This window comes from Adiantum capillus-veneris, chromosome 29 (genome assembly GCF_014529385.1).
Source record: "Adiantum capillus-veneris isolate H3 chromosome 29, ASM1452938v2, whole genome shotgun sequence".
Taxonomy (NCBI): domain Eukaryota; kingdom Viridiplantae; phylum Streptophyta; class Polypodiopsida; order Polypodiales; family Pteridaceae; genus Adiantum; species Adiantum capillus-veneris.
In genome coordinates, this window is record NC_140959.1 from 8,669,510 (window position 1) to 8,688,592 (window position 19,083).

Below are 19,083 nucleotides of genomic sequence, written 5' to 3' on the forward strand. Positions count from 1 at the left end.
AGCAATGATGTGCATTTCAATGAAGCCAAGTTTCACGCTAAGCCAGAGAAGACAGAGGAGATCAGAAGAGTTGTCTTCAGGGAAGATGGACCTAGTGCTAGCACATCAAGACAGCATGGTCAGGCTCAGGAACAGCCTATAGTGGCTAGAGAGGCAGAATCAGTTGTGGTGAGACGTTCTGAGCGTGTCTCCAAACCACCTGATCGTTATGTGCCATCTCTAAATTATGTCATGCTCACAGATTGCGGAGAACCATCTTGTTACAAGGAAGCATTACAAGTGGTTGACTCGAAAAAATGGCAGTTGGCCATGCAGTCAGAGATGACAGCTCTGCATAAAAACCAGACATGGAAGTTGGTTAAATTACCACAGGGCAAAAAGGCTCTACCTTGTAAATGGGTTTACAGGTATAAGATCACCGCTCATGATAGTCAGCCAAAGTACAAAGCAAGGCTTGTTGCCAAGGGCTTTAAGCAAGAACAAGGCATTGACTTTGATGAAGTCTTCTCTCCAGTGGTCAAGATGACTACATTGAGATGTTTTCTTGCATTGGTTGCTATATTGGATTTGGTGTTGCACCAAATGGATGTCAAGACAGCGTTCTTGCATGGTGATTTAGATGTGGAAATTTACATGCAGCAGCCAGAAGGGTTTGTTGAGAAAGGCATGGAACATTTGGTATGCCAGTTGTTAAAGAGTCTTTATGGCTTAAAACAATCACCGAGGGCATGGTACCATAAGTTCCACCAGTTTATGCTTTCTCAAGGCTACAAACGTAGTGAGTTCGATCACTGTCTATATACAAAAAAGGCTAAGGATGGTAGTTGGCTGATCCTTATTTTGTATGTGGATGACATGTTGATTGATGGCAAACACATGGAAGAAATTTCAGCTTTGAAGTCAAAGATGGCAAAATCGTTTGACATGAAAGACATGGGTGAGGCAAGTCATATACTTGGTATGCGCATTGAGAGAGACAGATCAAAGAAGTTGATTTGGTTATCTCAAACAGAGTATATTGACAAGGTTTTGCAACGTTTCAATATGGAGAAGGGAAAGGCATTGAGTGTTCCATTGCCACCATATGTGAAACTTAGCAAACAAGATTGTCATGTGTCTGAGGAAGAAAAGGCTGAAATGGATAAGATTCCATATGCGTCTGCAGTGGGTAGTTTGATGTATGCAATGATTGCTACACGTCCGGATATTGCATTTGCAGTGGGAGTGGTTAGCAGATATATGTCAAATCCCGGCAAGAAACATTGGGAGGCAGTGAAAGGTATCATGAGATACTTAAAACATACAAAGAGTATGCGCATATGCTATGGTAGTCAGGATTTGAGTGTCAGAGGATACACTGACTCAGATTATGCAGGAGACTTGGATAAGAGGAGATCTACATCAGGCTATGTCTTTACATTGGCTGGAGGTGCCATATCATGGTGATCTCGATTACAAGATTGTGTTACGCAGTCTACTACAGAAGCTGAGTATGTTGCAGCAAATGAGGCATGCAAAGAAGCTATTTGGCTTGGTAGATTGGTTGCAGACTTGGGAATCAATGCAGATATGCCAGAGTTATATTGTGATAGTCAAAGTGCTATACAATTGGCAAAGAATCCAGTGTTCCATTCGAAGACTAAGCATATTGATGTGAAATATCACTTCATTAAGGAAGTACTTGAAGACAAGCAGATACAACTGCTGAAGATCCACACCAAGGACAATCCTGCTGATCTACTCACAAAGGGACTTCCAGGAGAGGGCTTTGTGCATTGTCGTGAGTTATTGGGCATTGGATAGATGGCAGCCATGTAAATCTTTGTACATTTATGTTCATAGATTTACAGTTACTTAAAGTGCCACATTGGATTTTAAGTGGGAGGTTGTTGGGATTAAAGCCCAAGTGGCCTCTTATGCGGATATGGCCGCCCGCCCGCCTAACTCACTTACCTCTAACTCTTTGTATATACTAACTTATACTTTGTGAATACTAAGGAATTGGGAGATAACCCTTCTAACAGTTCTCTGCGTACTGTACTGTGAAAGCTCACTGTGTGTGTGTGTGTGAGAGAGTCGACCCACGCTCCGCTCCGCGACTTCATTAATTTATTCCAAATCAGAAGAAGAGCATGAAGGACATGTTAGGAAAGTGTTAGAGCTTTTACGCCGAAATAAGTTGTATGCAAAGAAAAGAAAATGTACCTTCTTTACCCCTAAGGTCTGTTACTTAGAGTTTATCATTTCACCTGAAGGAGTCTCTGTTGACCATGACAAGTCAAAGATATTGTGGAATGGCCTCAACCCACTTCACAAACCGAAGTCAGAGGGTTCTTAGGTATCACAGGGTGGTACAGGATCTTTGTAAAGGACTATGCTCTTAAAGCTGCACCACTAACCGACTTGCTAAAGAAAGGATCTACGATACTTTGGGAAGAAAAACATGAATCTTGCTTCAAACAGCTTAAGGAGTATCTTGCTTCAGAACCTCTCTTAAAACTTCCAGACTTCACCCAAGAATTCGAGGTGATCACAGATGCTAGCAACCTTGCATTAGCAGGAGTCCTTACTCAAGAAGGAAGGCCTGTAGCTTATACTTCTCGAAAGCTTAGGATTCATGAAGTGAATTATGCTACACATGATTTAGAATTGCTAGCAGTTATTCACACTCTCAAGCTATGGAGACATTATCTATTGGGACGCAAATTCAATTGGTAACAAATCACAAGAGTCTTAAGTGGATTTTTACCCAACCTAACCTTAACATGAGACAGAGGAGATGGATAGAGCTCATGCACGAATATGATTTTGATATTAAATTTAGACCAGGTAAGGATAATGTTGTGGCAGATGCCCTAATCCGTAAAGCTTTTCTGGGGGCAATTTCCATGGCTAACAACCCTATTTTAGACAAGGTCTCAGATGCTGTTGTCAGAGATGCAGATTACCAGATGCTTGCTAGTATCCTACGTGAAGAGAGGGTATCATCAAATCAGCCTAAACCTCTACATTACTCCTTAGAAGATGGAAAAATTTACTATAGGAATCCACTATGCATACCTAAGGATTCTACCCCAAGGAATGCTATTCTATATGAAGCACATGATGGCCCAACTTCAGGACATCCAGGTTATGCCAAAACCATCAATGCAATTTGCAGAAGTTACTATTGGCAAGGTATGAAGGGTGATGTCCTTTGCTATGCCAAGCAGTGTTTGTCTTGTCAAGGGATTAAGGCAGAAAGACTAAAGATGCCAGGTAAATTACATCCTTTAGATATTCCCCAAATGAAATGGGAATGTATTAGCATGGACTTTATCACCGGGTTTCCTTCTGTTCAAGCTGGCTATGATTCAATCATGGTCATAGTCGACTTGCTTACTAAAGTGGCTCACTTAATCCCTATCAAGACAACCTTGACAACTTCAGATATTGCTCGTCTGTTTGTGAAGGAGGTTTTCAGAATTCATGGTTTACCCAAGAGGATTGTCAGCGATCGTGATGCCAAGTTTACTTCAAAGTTTTGGGTATCATTGTTTCAAGCTATTGGAACCCAGTTATGTTTTAGTACTGCTTATCATCCTCAAACTGATGGCCAAACTGAAAGAGTTAATCAAGTAATTGAAGACATCCTCAGAGCCTACTGCAATAGAGAACCTCGCAAGTGGATTCAATACCTACCCTTGGTAGAGTATGCATAGAATTCCTCTACTCATAGAAGTATTGGAATGGCACCTTTTAATGCTATTTATGTTCAAGAATGTTTATCACCTCTTAACTTTTCTGACCCCACTATAAGGGTAGAAGCCTCAAAGAAAATGCTTGAAGAAATGGAAGCTCAAACCAAAGCTATTCAAAGGGATATTCAAGCGGCTCAAGATCGACAAAAGACATACGCCAACTTAAAAAGATTTGATCGGATTTTCAAAGAAGGTGACAAAGTTTTCTTACGAGTAAAACCCAAAAAGAGCAATCTGTCTCTCGGAAGGTATAAGAAGCTTAGCTACCGATATTGTGGATCTTACGAAATAATCAAGGTTGTAAGTGATCAAGCTTATAGACTAAAACTCCCTTCTCATCTCAAAGTGCATGATGTATTTCATGTAAGTCTGTTAAAACCTTATGTATATAACCCTGACCATGTCCTTGATGATGAGCAAATCATTTTACCTGCTCAATATGTTCTACAACTCCAACCTGATACTATCCTAGAAACTCGGGAGAGAAAGCTTAGGAATAGATCCATCAAAGAATATCTTATCTTATGGAAGGATTTCCCTATAGAAGATGCTACTTGGGAAGATGAGACATCCTTTTTTAAGGATTACACTTCACTGTTCTTGAGATGAGGACATCTCAAATTCTAAGTTGGGGAGATTGTAAGGTCTCTACTTTCAAATTTCACACAAGTTCTATTACGCATTTGAATTTTTTTTAACCATCACTCATTATTTAAGATATTCGAGTTCAAATTATGAATCGTAGGCTGAGAAAAGCTAGAATTTAAAATTTACGCTACAAAATTTTGACATGTTTAGCTATATGAATCACTAATTAACTTATTGTAAGACTTAGTTACTGATTGTAGAATTTTCTTTTACTACTGTAAAGTTAATATAAGACTGTAAAGTTTAACTTAAAAATGTAAAGTAAATTATCATTAAGGAAATAAATAAAATAATTATAAAGACAAAAAAATACACAGGGATGACAAATGAAGGCACATGGACTCACATGGACTCACATAGGAGGGGACAAAGTGGGACACATTGTCACATGAAAAGGAGAGGTTAGTCTTTACTAATTTTAATGAGGGGGAGCTGTGTGGCCTTATCTTTTGATGATAATGACAAAGTGGTCAAGCTGATGGGTACCACAAGGGTACCAAAAACGCGGGTATGATTTTGAGAAGAAAAACAAAAAAAAAGAAAAAAATTTTGGAAAAAAAATTGGACGTTTTCTTTTCTTCTATAAATAGAGCATCCATGCTCACACTTTAGACATAGAGATTGTCTCTATAGCGCTCACGAAGTGCTGTCACTTCTCTTAGAGAGAAAGCGTCCACAAACCACTAAGAGAGCAAAAACTCTAGTGGACTAATAAGGTGCGTATTAATTAAGTATTCAATTAACTTTAGGAATGATGTATGTGTGCTATCTCTTACTCTAATTTCTCTAATAGATTAGTAAGATTCAATTAGCTATGTGTTTGTGTGTGCTATCTCCTACTCTAATCTCTCTAATAGATTAGTAAGATTCAATTAGCTATGTGTGTGTGCGTGCTATATCTTACTCTAATTTCTCTAATAGATTAGTAAGATTCAATTAGTTTTAAGAAGGATACGTGTGTATGTGTACTATCTCTTACTCTAATTTCTCTAATAGATTACTAAGAGTCAATTAGCTTTAGAAAAGGATGTGTGTGCGTTCTTTTTTACTCTAATCTTTCTAATAGATTAGTAAGATTCAATTAACTTTAGAAAAGATGTGTGTGTATGTTTTCTCTTACTTTAATCTCTCTAAGTATACCTACTCTCTCTATTAGTACATCTTCACTATTAACTTATGCATAGTTAATTGAAAGTTAATACATAAGAAAACTCATCATATTCTTATTATACATGATGAAATTATCATTCAAAAATTTTATTGTCAATTAGATTAAGTAGAATCTTGAATAATACTAAAAATTGATTTAGTTGAAGTATAGAAATGGAAGTTAGAATTGGATTAGAAATGTCATGCATAAAAGTAATGCAGTCCTAAACTTTCACTCGTAGTTTACACACTTAATTTTTGATTAATTATGATTAGAAAATATTTGATGTATAGAAATTAGATGTAGAACAACAACACTAAGTGTGAATCCGAGTTGACGAGGATTCAAATTACAGACTCTCTTTGGAAACAAGGAGATTACTAGGGAAATTGACCAATTTAATGTTCTAAGTGTATAACATAAGTGTAGTACAAAAAAATGGCTCCAAAGCGTGCTCGAACACAAGGCGCTAATGATAATGAAGCCGGTACAAGCAACGGGGGAGCTCCTGCGGAACATGCTATGTCTCCACTAATCGGACCAATCGGAGCTATGGTACAGGTTAGTTTTGCAGTTTCAAGTTATGCATCATTGCATATGCGAGACCATATAAATATAATATTTACCTTATGAAAAGAAAACACGGACTGAAACCACGGGGCTTAACCCCAAGAAACTCGGCATATGTTCGACAAGTAGGAAAGATTGTCTGGTTAAACCGGTTGCTATAGGAAAGAATGTTTGTCCAAAACCTTCGGTATGGGTTCTCTCAAGTCTCTCTACTTATTAGCGCTGGCATTATGTGGTAGTCGTCGAGGTGTGAGATGACGCCCAGGATGGCACTGCTGATGTTGTGGTGGGAGTACACCCAGATTAGCCCAGTTGGATACTGCAGTTTTGTTTTGTCGTGGCGTGAGGATGACGCCTAGATTGACACCGTTGTTGCTGTGACGGGAGTACGTCCAGATTAGCACAACGAGTACTTGTCGAGCGGTATGGGACGCTCATGAGGACAAGGGTTTTTATAAATAATTTATATACCGATCGAACATAATAGCGCCAGTAGAGATTCTTGAGTGAACCTAATCCAAGGGTTGTTGGTTTAAAATTGGACGACTTCTTGTTTGACTATTGTTTGTAATATTGTTTGAAGGACCGTTTTAACGAACGAGTATCATAAATAAAGTAAAGGAACATGTATGTTTAAACAGTGTCGTAGTAATTGATAACAAAAGAAGGATGAGTGTGGTGTGGAAAGTGGGAGAATGATACCCCGACGGTATCATTTTATGGATGGGTGGACCCGATGAGTCGGATAACTTTCCAACGCTAGAATTTTTTTTTAGCCATCAATGTTAAAAGAGACAAACCTTGGCGGCTGTGCTTCTGAAACATGGGAAAAAAAACGCACAGGTTGGTCACTCTAAGATTTATACTTTTAGGTATAATTGATTATAGATAGTTTTTAGATAGGGTTATGGTGGTCACGCTCCGCCATAGCGAGATAGGACCAATCCTTCACTAACGGTTCATGCCCGTGGCTACGTAGTAGCTAAGGCAATGTCCGTTGGTTTTTCTTTTTCAGGATTGGAGACCTATCAAAGGTACTCCGCTCCTCTCGACAAGGGGCAGGGACCTCACAGTTGAGACTTAACTTGCCATTGCTTGATTGGTTTTGTGGATTGTGGAGAAGATAAGCACTCCTTTTTCTTTCAAACTATTTTCATGTTAGGTTCCTTGCTCTAAGATTCTCATCTCGGTGTTCGAACCCTTGGAACCTTCTTTTGTTTTGTCGGTGAAGTTTTAGGCACTTAGATCTGAATTGATTTATCCTTAACCTGTGCTTTTGGTACCCAAATTTGCCTGACTCCTTGCATGCTATAAGTAGCATTTGATTGTTGAGAGAATGGAGAAGATTGACTTTGTGGATTGGTCTTTAGATTGCTTCTTTTTCATTCCTCCTTGCTTGGTGCAATTGGAATAATGAGTTGCCCTCCTTAGGTGATAGCTTTAGTTGATTCATATCCCAATCTGATACTGCTTTGTATGTACGCATCCAGGGAATTCCAAGAATCATCGTCTCATTCATGTGTTCATCTGGTAAGCATACAAACTGATGAGGACATGAACATCCATGTATTGTCACGTTCAAGTTGACTACTCCCAATGTTGGAGTTGGGTTCTTGTTGCATGCTTTGATTGTCGCTATTCCTACCGTCAATGCTTGACTTGTTGCCTTCTTGTATGTGGAATAACTGACTGCATTTACTTTGCTCCTATATCGACCAAAGCATTGGTGCTATGATTGTTGAGCTGTACTTTGATACGCAGGTCCATTCCATCTAACTAGTCATCAAATGTTGAAACTGTGTCTTTAGGTAATTCCCATTGTCGATCATCTATTTCCAAAGTGTTGATGGGAATCTGTATTTGTTGATTCTTGAGAGCAGCTTTCCGCTTGAGTACCCGAATCCTAGCTTCCTCTTGGGCTTCATCAATAACCCGTTGTCGTTTGATCTTCCTTTGTCTGCCTGCATGCACTCTTTCTAGCAATTCATTGATTACTGGAAAATTGTATTTCTTAAACAACATCCACTAATCCAATTAGCCATTGGTCCACCATCTAGGGTGGGCAATTTTACTGCTCCACTTGGAGATACATCTTCAATGATAAATGGTCCGTTTCCCTTTCTCTTAAACTTGGGAATGTGTTGCTTAAGGGAATAGACTAGAACTAAGTCCCCTTTCTTGAAGATCTTTGTGATTAAGTGGGAAACAAAAAACTGTTTTTGTTTTCGCTTTTGTGCATAAATATGAGCTACATCAGTTAGCCTTTGCTCGTCTAGCTTTTCCAAATCTTCAAGTCTTTCTAACAATTCATGTCCAGTCCACTCAAGATTTTGTGCTACCCTTAATGTTGGCAATTGAAATTCTATTGGCAGTATGGCATCAAGACCATTAAAAAAAAGGTTAAAGGGTGTAGCATTTAGAGCTGTTTTGAATGAAACTCGATAAGACCATAGAGCAGCATGGAGATTCATTTCCCAATCTGTCCTTCTTGAACTAACCACTTTAGTCAGCACCGAGCTAAGAATTTTATTTGTATGCTCAGCTTGTCCATTTGCTTGTTGGTGATAGGGAGATGATTTGTTATGGATGACCATATTAAATTCATTAGGCAAATACTCTATTACCTCATTGAGGAAATGAGTTCCCCGATCACTGAAAATCTCTATTGGCAGTCTATATCTCGTGAATACATACTCATATAAGAATACAACAGTGGTTCTAGAATCATTCTTTTGAGTTTCTTTAGCCTCGGCTCACTTGGTCAAATAGTCCGTAGGTACAATGATATATTGAGCTTGGGTTCTATAAGCAGGTGGCTGTATCGGTCCAGCAAAATCTATACCCCATTTTTTGAAGGCTCTAGCCCCCATCATTGGTCTTAAGGGCATGCTATCTACTCGTGTTGGCATTTTTTCTCATTGAAAAGCATCACATCTTCGAACATATTCTTTGGCATCTGCAAAAAGTGTTGGCCACCATATGCCTGCCATCAATATTGCTCTTGTGGTGGTCTCACTAGACAAGTGACCTCCAGCTAATCCAGCATGTGCTTGTTCTATAATCGGAATATACTTGTTTTCACTTACACAAAGACGCAAATGTTGATCTTTACCTCTCCGATACAATTGGTTCTCAATAAGAGCATAGTCTCTTGCTTCAGTTTCAATTGCTCTTTGACGACGTTTACTCATATCCTCAGGAAATGTTCGGGTCGATAAGTAAGTAACCAGATAATTACTCCACTTAGGAACAAGTGACATTTGAAACAATGCTACATGAGGTATGGGTGTCTGTTTTTGACATTGAGGGCAATCCTTTACAAAAGATCGAACATCTCTCCTCATAGTCGGCCAAAATACTCCAAGTCTCAAGATTCGTTGCTTAGTTTGATCTTCCACGAAGTGAAGTCCTACTATGGTAACATGTGCTTGACTTAGGTACTGTTCTTTTTCTTCAGGGTTAATGCATAAGAGCAATATCCCTTCTTTTTTTTTTGTATAGCCTTCCAGCTAGTAATTGATACATAGCCGATTGCTCGATTAATCTAATTGTGATAGGAAGTGGTATTTGTGAATTCACTTGAGCTATTGTTATTGATGACACAATGTTTTTCGACCATCTAGGTATCATTTCTACGAAGAACAAATAGGAATTTGGTAAATCATCGTCTACCCCTTTAGGTGATTTCCCTGAAACAATCCTTGACAAATGATCTGCTCGTTGATGTGTAGTGCCTTTTTTTACAACCACAGTGAAATCAAATTCGAGAAGAATGATGAATCATCTCACTATTCTCCCTGTGCTGCATGGCTTGTTGACCAAATACTACAAAGCTTGGTGGTCCACAAAGAACACAAACTTGTTGGCTAATAGGTAATGTCTATACTTTTTAACGGCATAGATCATTCCTAGTCCTTCTCTTTCAGTGGTGGTGTAATTCTTTTCTACCATGTTCAATTGTCGGCTAGCATAATGAATAGGAAAGTTAATTTTTCCATCTCCTGGTTGAGCTAGTATACAACCGGAATACCTTATCCCAATCTGGTGCTTTCAATATTTGGAGCTGAGGTGAGAGCTTTCTTAACACTAGAATGGTAACCTAACAGGACATAAAAGTGCCCTTTCAGGGTTTTGGGAAAAAATTTCAAAACCATAGTAGATCCACTCATTTTGAAAAATCCTTTCATGATCTTATAGTTCAATAACTACTACATATGGAAAAAATGAAAAACTTGTAATTTTTCTCGTCTCTTGGTCACTACAAGTCTCCAAAGTTGATGGACCAGTGCATTTTGCCCAAAACAACAATTTCTTACGGTTGACTGCATATAAATAAGAGTGGGGATTTTTGTAGGACATGAGATAAAATGCCCCGTTAACTTCAATGGGTTGGTGACCAAAACATATGGTTGCTTTTACCTCACTAATTTTTTTTTGGGCAAAAAAAATAGGTACAAAAAAGTTGCATTATTGCCATTCTGTGGACCTATAATCAAAGTTTCTATAGTCACGCTTAATACAAATACTATATACATGTTTTTTGAGTTCCCTTTGGGCCTTTGGATTCAAAAGAATCCATGGAGCATGTCAAAAGGATAATGGATCTCTTACAATTGGAACCTTGGGGGCAATGATAAAGTGCTAAATACAGCAAACATGAAAAAAATGGGTTTAGCATTATGACCTCTAGAAACCCATAGAAACTACTCAATATCTAGCCAAGTTTGTAGTCTATGATTAGATATGGTTACTACCTACAAAATACACACAATTGGCCTAAGAAACTAGCAATATTTAGAAAGTTATACTCGCTACTCTAAAATGTATCGTATTCTTCAGCAATCAAAAAACTCAGCCATCATCATATACTATGCTATATAGCATATTAGGTCTCCCAAAACTCAAGGAAGATTAGCTTTATGTTATACATTATGCTTACACAATCAAAATTGAATTTGGATATCAAGAAAGCCACCAAAAAAATCATAAAAGTGCTAATTTTGGCCAAAAAACAGGATTATGCAATTCTTGTAAATTGGTCATAACTTTCAATTTGAACACTTAGCTCTCCCTACAGGCATCAAAACATGTTGAGAACTATGAGGCCTAATCTCTAGCCATCTAAACCTCACAAACATGAAGTTTAGAGTGGTATAGTTGCCAACAATTGAAAAAAAGCTAAAAACAGGACCCGTTTTTTCACAAAGTTTAGGTTCAAAAATGTTGTGCAAGAGTAAGGTTAATGGTGAGATCGATACTCCAAAAAAAATGCTAAGTTTTTTTCAGCTCATAAGGCAACTTTGTGGATATATAGCACCTAGAAATTCATTTTCATACTCTTCAAATAATTCAAGCAAAATGGTCACTTAACAGGACACAAAAGTGTCCTGTTACCATTCTAGTGTTAAGCTTCATGAAGGATTATTCACATGCCTCGGTCTATTCAAAATGCGTAATCAAGCTATACATGGGTTTTGCAATTATAGCGTACATGTAGATGAACCGTCGATAATACCCACAATGTCCCATGAAGGCTTGTACCCCCTTGACTGTTGTTGGTCTAGTCAAATCACTCAGGGGGTTCACTATGTGTAAAACTACCATATCACCTGCGTTCAAGACATGTTTGTAAAACCCCTTATCTGTAATTTTTTAAGGAATATAATATACCCTTTTCTTTTAAAATCTGTAAGTTTCTTTCAAATTCAAAAAAATAAAGCCCTTTTGTATATATATTTCTGTAAGTTTCAAGAACTTTAAATACCCTTCTGTTAAACTCACGTGATAGGTTACATTTTTATTAGGTGACCTCCCCGGGGCAAATCAGCAATGACATGAATCTTCTCAATATCAGTATCTATGCCATTTTTAGACACTATATGTCCAAGACTTTTTCCTTGTCTTCCCATGAATGTGCACTTTTCAGGATTTAAGCAAATCCTATAAAGTCTACATTTTTCAAATACCTTTTTGAGGTGTTCAAAATGAGCAGCCCGGATTGATGAATGTACGCATAGATCATCCATATATACTACTAAAAATTTCCTAAGATATTCTTTGAAAGCATGGCTCATCAACCTTTGAAACGTGGCTGGAGGATTAGTTAACGCAAACGGCATAACCCGATAGGCAAATATACCCCATTCTGTTGCAAAACCAGTTTTATGCTGATCTTTTGGGTCAACGAAAAGTTGATAGTATCTCGAAAATCCATCTAAGAAACTGTAAGCTTATAAGCTTCTTTTCTTGCAACTTGTTCTAATACATGCTCAGTACTTCTAGGGTCTGTTCAGCTATTTTTACTTGAGTGGTCCTGCACACGATGGATTCATCTTTGTTATCTCCCAAGTAAGAAGGTAATGTTTTTAATGTCAATGGTCTCGACATTACTGAAGCCTCTGATCCGCAATCCCCGTACAAGGATTGTAAATCCATGTTCATATCAAAAGTAGGTTATCCAACGAGACTTCCTCTATAGGAGCTGACTTTAAAGTTAGGCTCCCATCATTGATCTCTCTTACTTTTTCCCATAAGTGTCCTGGCCACAATCTTCCCCTACGAATGGAATTCCGTCTAAAGTATCTTCACTGTGAGGCACTATAAGCTCTAGTTCATTTGTTTCAGGATGGGGTTCTGCCACCACATCAGATTTTGCTTTTGTTTCTTCTACCACAAGCTCTTCAGGTTTTGCAATACTTTCAAGCTTGGTTTTTTGTTTTTCCAGCATTTCTTGCGTGATTCTTACCAAATTTTGATAAGCTTTTAGCTTAGCTGCTTCCACGTTTGGAGATGGATAGTTTTTCCACTTGTTTTTCATGTTTTGGCCTGTTTAAGTCCTGATTGGTAGGCTTCCAAAGCGGCATTAATAGGCTCAAAAATTTTATCAACTAGAATGGATCCTCCAGATTTCACGGTTGTTTCCTTGAATTCACTGCCAGTTTCTTTCAACTTGTCCTGGGCTAGCATTTTCGCTTTCTCTTCGATTTCAACCCGTTGTTTTTGTTTTCTCATCTCATATCTTTTGCTTCTGGTCCTTTTGATTTTTTGAGAAGAAACTTTCATATTTTCCGAATCATCAGAGAAGTTGTGTTTCTTTTTCTTTGCCTGGACTCTAGTGATTACCTTGATTGGAACAATCGGTTCACTCTCTGATGAGCTACTAGGTATCACTTGGACTACGTTTACTAAGGTTTTACCCTTGTTCAAAGGATTCTGAGGACAATCGTCCGGAAAATGTCCTCCCTTTTTGCAACATTGTATGCAATAGGCTTCAATTGGTTTGAGGTTTTTGTCAGGCTCTGGACATTCGTTTTTTCAATGGTCATCAGCACCATAGTTATGACAGTTTCCTATTCTAGGCTTCATCATGGGTCTTCCCATGGGAGGTCTGACACCTTGATTAGCTACATAATACATCACTGCTAGCTCTAGTGGAGCATAAGTCACGATTTCTTCCATTGGTGGTGGATGTGGATTATACCAATCTCCTTCTACCATTACTGTAGATGGACTAGGCTCTGCATACGGTGTAACAGGCACTAATGCTTGTTCATCTATGACTCCTTCAGAGTGCATGTACTTTACAAGCACTGCATTATGTCCTGGATACGGAGGTTGTTGTCCCAAACACAGGTTGAGGTCTTTCCATACCCATTGGTGGTCTTTGAGCTTGGGCCATATTAGGCTGATATCTATACATGGGTTGTCATTGTGATCTCATAGGCACGTACTGAACATTCCCATCATACTTTGGTCTGATGTAGCACTTGTGGGTCTCATGGTAGGTCCATTTACCCTTGATTGCACACCATTTTTGTGGCCTAATTGGTTGTCCCTATGGAGGTATCCCTTGTCTTGGTCCTCTCATAGGTACTTTTTGCATATTGTTCATCATGTCGTTCATCCTTTTTAACATATCTTCAATGGATGAGAGTGGTGCCACAACAGCCATTCCTACTTGTGCTGGTTTTGTAGACGATGTCTTCTCGCTTTGGTTATCCTTAGGGACATCTTCTTTGTTGAAAATTTTGCAATTGTCTCCTAGGTCAATAGCATCAGACACACATGCTTCTAGGATTGTATGCTTTTTACTATAGAGTATAACATGAAGTTATTTGTTTAGCAGTCCCTCCAAAAGCAAAGATACAAGTCGTTCTTCTGCAGGTATCTCCATCTCTGGGCATCTGGCAATGTATTGTTTCATTCGAGTTGCACAATCCCTAACAGACTCACCATGTTTCTGTTTAAAGCTGTATATTTGAGCTACCGTATTATGTTTGATCCCTGTTTTGAAACAAGCAGCTACAAATCCTTGAGCTAATGTATTCAAGTCCATGATTGACCTTGGTGGAATGTTTTGGAACCATGTCAATGCTTTTCCTTATAATGTCATTCCAGACCCCTTGAATTGAGTATGGAAATCGAATATACGCTCTGCTCTTAGCACTTGCTTAAAGCTTGCTAAGTGGTCATATGGATCCCCTGATCCACTGTATTTTCTGACCCATTTCTGAAAATCAGCTTGTCTGACACGTCTGTTTGGTTCAACTCCAGGTCTTCTGGGAGGTGGTCATGTTCCGAGTCCTGCAAACCAGTTTGTTGGAAATAGTGACTCATGTAGCCCTGGACTGTCCTTAGTGTCACCCAATTTTCTATGTGATGAGGTGGTTTCTGGTTTCTTCACATTACTCTCAGATGATCTCTCATGGTGTTCATCCCTTGGAATTGTTTCTGGTCCTTGCCCCAATATCCAATCCCGGATGGAATACCCTTGGTATTTGGTTTGTTCTACCTCCTCAGGAGTCATCATAACAAAGTTGTTGTTATAACAATCCCTAAACAGGTAGGTTGGTAGGTCTGTTGATCCCTTATCTTTGATCTTGAATATATAGATGATCTTCATGGCCGTTAGTTGCCCTAGTCCACATAAGATCTTTTATGTTTCTATCTTCCCAACAATAGACTCCGATCCTAGGATTATTCGTACTAAGCCGTTTCAAAGGCTTCAAGTCTACTTGATCATATCCCTCATTCTAAAGTTGGTGATCCTTCTTTTGCTGACATATCTGGGATTATGGTGTTTACTTCTAACCCCCATTTGTCTATCACGTCATTTCATCTCGATCCATGTACATTTTTTCCTTGTTTGTTTGCCCTAATCTCTTCTTCGAACTCAATACCATGGTCATCAATGCGAATAGCATACTCCTTGTTAGGGTCCAAGTAAACCTGGGCTCCATGATGGTTAGTCTTGTAAAAAGATAGTATATGCTTATAGCGCACTGTCGTTCCGATTTCCGAGTGAGTCGAGTAAGAAGACATTTTGGGTGTTGAATCTGAAAAAGTGTCTGAGACTTCTTCAGGAATTGTGTGCAAGGAATTGCCTTGATTCATGCTTTCTTTGGTAGATACTCTACTGGAGGTTGTATGTCCTGATTTCCTAGTACACGACCAGATATAAGGTTCATATAGACTTGTGAATCCCTGGATAGAGTACTCACCTTTGGATTGACTTGTCGTCAATTTCCACTCGATTCAATTGCAACTTTCTGTCAAGCCACGGATTCCTCGTCTGCAACCTGATTCCTGTACAAACTTGATCAAGTTAGCTATTCTTCTATAAAGACAGTAGAGTTTTTGTTATTCTCGTGATTGGTCTCTGTGTATCACTTCAAATCAAGCTATGAGAGTCAAAATTTTGACTTTCAAATTTGACTTTAGAAAAAAATCAAAGGTCTAATCTGTAACCTAAAAACTAAGTGTACATGCATCAATTTTGATCCGATTGAACCCAAAATTGCCCTCTGGCTTTATATTATGTTGGTCTATCACTCTATAAGTTCAAAAGTCAACTTTGATGTCTCTGAATAGTATAAGTAAATAATCGTGATTATTTACTTTTGTCAGTTTTTTGCACTTTTTTGATAGGTTTGGCAAGTATACAACTTGTTAGAGTCCCTGGACAAGTTTCAACAACTTTGGAAAAAATCTAATCAAGTTTATTAACTGTTTGGTGTCCGCAGACTCTGATTTCGAGAATCTGGCTTAAGTCTCACTTTTGGGATCCAAATTTCACCAAAATTGATTTGTGAGGTCTACTTGATATGCTTGACCTTGTGATGCACTCAAATTTGCAAAATCATCAAGTTTTGAAGCAGATGTAAATAATCACGATTATTTACTCCAGCTATATTTTTGCAAGTTTTTGTCCCAACCTTGACACAAATCTGTTAAGCACCTTAAGTTAAGGTCACTAGCAAAGTTTCATCAAGTTTGGACAATATTTGATCAAATGGTCATTAATTATCTGTTGGCATACTAATTTTACAATTTTAGTCACAAATTTCACTCTAGTGGTCCAAATCTTACCAAATTTGGTTTGTGGGCTTATTACAATATGGTGAAGCTAGTGGTATGCAGACTTGGTCAAAAAGTTGAAAAATAGGGGAGATGTAAATAATCGCGATTATTACTTTTGACAAATTTTTGCAAATTTTGGGTCAACTGAGCATATACACATGTTTATCACATCAACATAAGCCTATGAATCAAATTTCAACAAGTTTGAATAAATTTTTCCCAATTTATACTCAAGATTCAAAAAGTCAGTACAAACTTTAGTTTTTACCGAGTGTTTTGCCAGTTTAGTGATCCAAATCTCTTGGGCCTTTACAAAAGTTATTTGTACACATGCAATGAGTAAATGGTATGAACCTTGGCCAATTTAGAGCAAAAAGTTAATAATTGTGATTATTAACTTTAGGCTTGAAATGAGCACTTTTTTGCAATTTTCTCAAAGACAGTCTTTATATGATGTATTTTAAGCCTATGAATCAAGTCAAAACTTAATTTGGCATAAAATGTCAAGAAAAAGTAAATAATCTGAGTTTTGGTCAACTCTTGAAAATTTTTACCTCGAAGTGGCTTTGAGCTTACCCACTAGTTCAGACAACTCTCGAGCTTACTCTCCAGTCGGATTGAGTGGATTCGAGTCTTTTCGAGCTATTTCTAGCCGTAGACCTGAAATTCTGCAACTTCCAATAACAACTCACACTTGATTCTTTCCAAGAGAGCAATGTTTTGAAATCCACCTCGGATCCTACCCTACTCCTAGATTCTCATGCAATGGGGTTGTGGAAAGTGTCCACAAACACTCATTTTCTTGTGTTCTTTATGTTTTTCAGAGCCTTGATTTTAAGACTTGTCTCGTCTATCAAGCATTTTTCAAATCCTAATCTAAATCTACAATCCTACAATCCTAAAGGTACTTAGCAAGTACGATTACTTCCAAGCTACCTCTACACAGCAAAAGACAACAATCTCAAGTTATGCGGTTTCTAAAAGAAAGTTTTGAACTTTAGGTGAACCTAGAGTAAGTTAAAGGACAACTACACAAGACGCTCATGTTTTTCCCTAGTTTAGGTCTCTTCGATCCCTGACAGCGGCGCCAAATGTGGGACGCGTGTCTAACCTCACGATCCTATCTTATTGCAGTATTAGAAAGAACCACGATTCATTTGTCAAACCATGGGACAAAGCTGATTCGACTACTGCATAGAGGCTACAAGAGGTTGCCAATCTCTCGAAAAACAAATAACAACTCGTATCTAACTCAAGCTACACTCAAGTGACTGAAATCACCAAAAGCCAATTGCTCATTGGTAAGCAAATCACATCCGTTACAACATCAAATGACATCAAAACGTAACAAAACTTCTAGGACAAGTTTATAAGACCTAAGCACACATGCCTATGGTTTCATACCCCACTTTAGGTCAAGTTCCAAAATTGTGATTATTAACAGCAGTGGATTTTTGACCTAGTCGTTTTTGACCCAGAATGCATCTAAATGCTTAGCAATGATGCCCCAATACCCCGCCTATGCTTAGTTTTCAATTTAAAATTGAATTCCTAGTTATGATGAAATTAGGCCACGGGTCGGGGACGCCAAAAGCTACGAAATACTGTGAATGGCTTACGTCAATGCATAGAGCTCTTACCTGCGGTTGTAATGCAACAAACGCAATCGTAATGTGACAACCAAAGAGGGAGTAGGAAGCGCGAGAAGGAGAGAAGTGAGTGCCGTTAGCTCACGCTGTGTATTTCTTATCCAAAAACTTACAAAAATTGGCTTTTATACCTTAGCCAAGGTTTTTGGGTGGTCAAAACTAATAATCCGGAGTTCTACCAAAGCTGGGAAATGATTGGCTGATACAATCTGGAAGCTTGTAGACCCGGCTCATTAATTACATAATTTATCCGAGAAAGTAGGAGTTACAATATTCCCGATTCATCAAAATAATAAATGTTTTACAAAGAGAACTCCGAAAAATGGTGTCTGTGTTAGCTTGTTGCTAACATGGATGCATTAGGGCTTGAGGAGTAGGTGGACATCTTGGCTTGTAAGCATTACCCAAATCATCCTTGGACACAAAGGCTCTGGTGATTGAGCCTCTTTGGATTATGCTTCTAGGCATATTGGGAGGGTCCAACTTCTCTTTATCCTTCTTCACTTCTTGGAAGGGGAATGATCCTAGCTCATCATGATACCCATACTCCATTTGTGAGCTACTACTAGATACTAGTTTTAGCTATAGCAGATACATGTGAGGTTCCATGATAGTTTAATCTCATGCAAGACATCAATAAATTCATGCATCAAACATATCAGCTATTCCTTAAATTCCTCATCTTGATTAATTTTGATTTTGATGATACGAGGATTTGATTCTCTTTTGATATTCAGGTTGTAGAGTTCATAATCTATTACTCTCAACATCTTCTCTAAACTAATCTCTACCTTTTTGACTACTACATCCATCCCGATTTGTGTTTTTTACCTATCTATTTTCAATTCTTGTCAAGCTAAATCTGCCTTGGTGATGTCTTCAAGGGGTTGTTGTTCCTCCACTTCTTTAGAGTCAACTTTTCCACATTCACAAGATCATTTTCTTGTACTCCAATATTATGGGACAT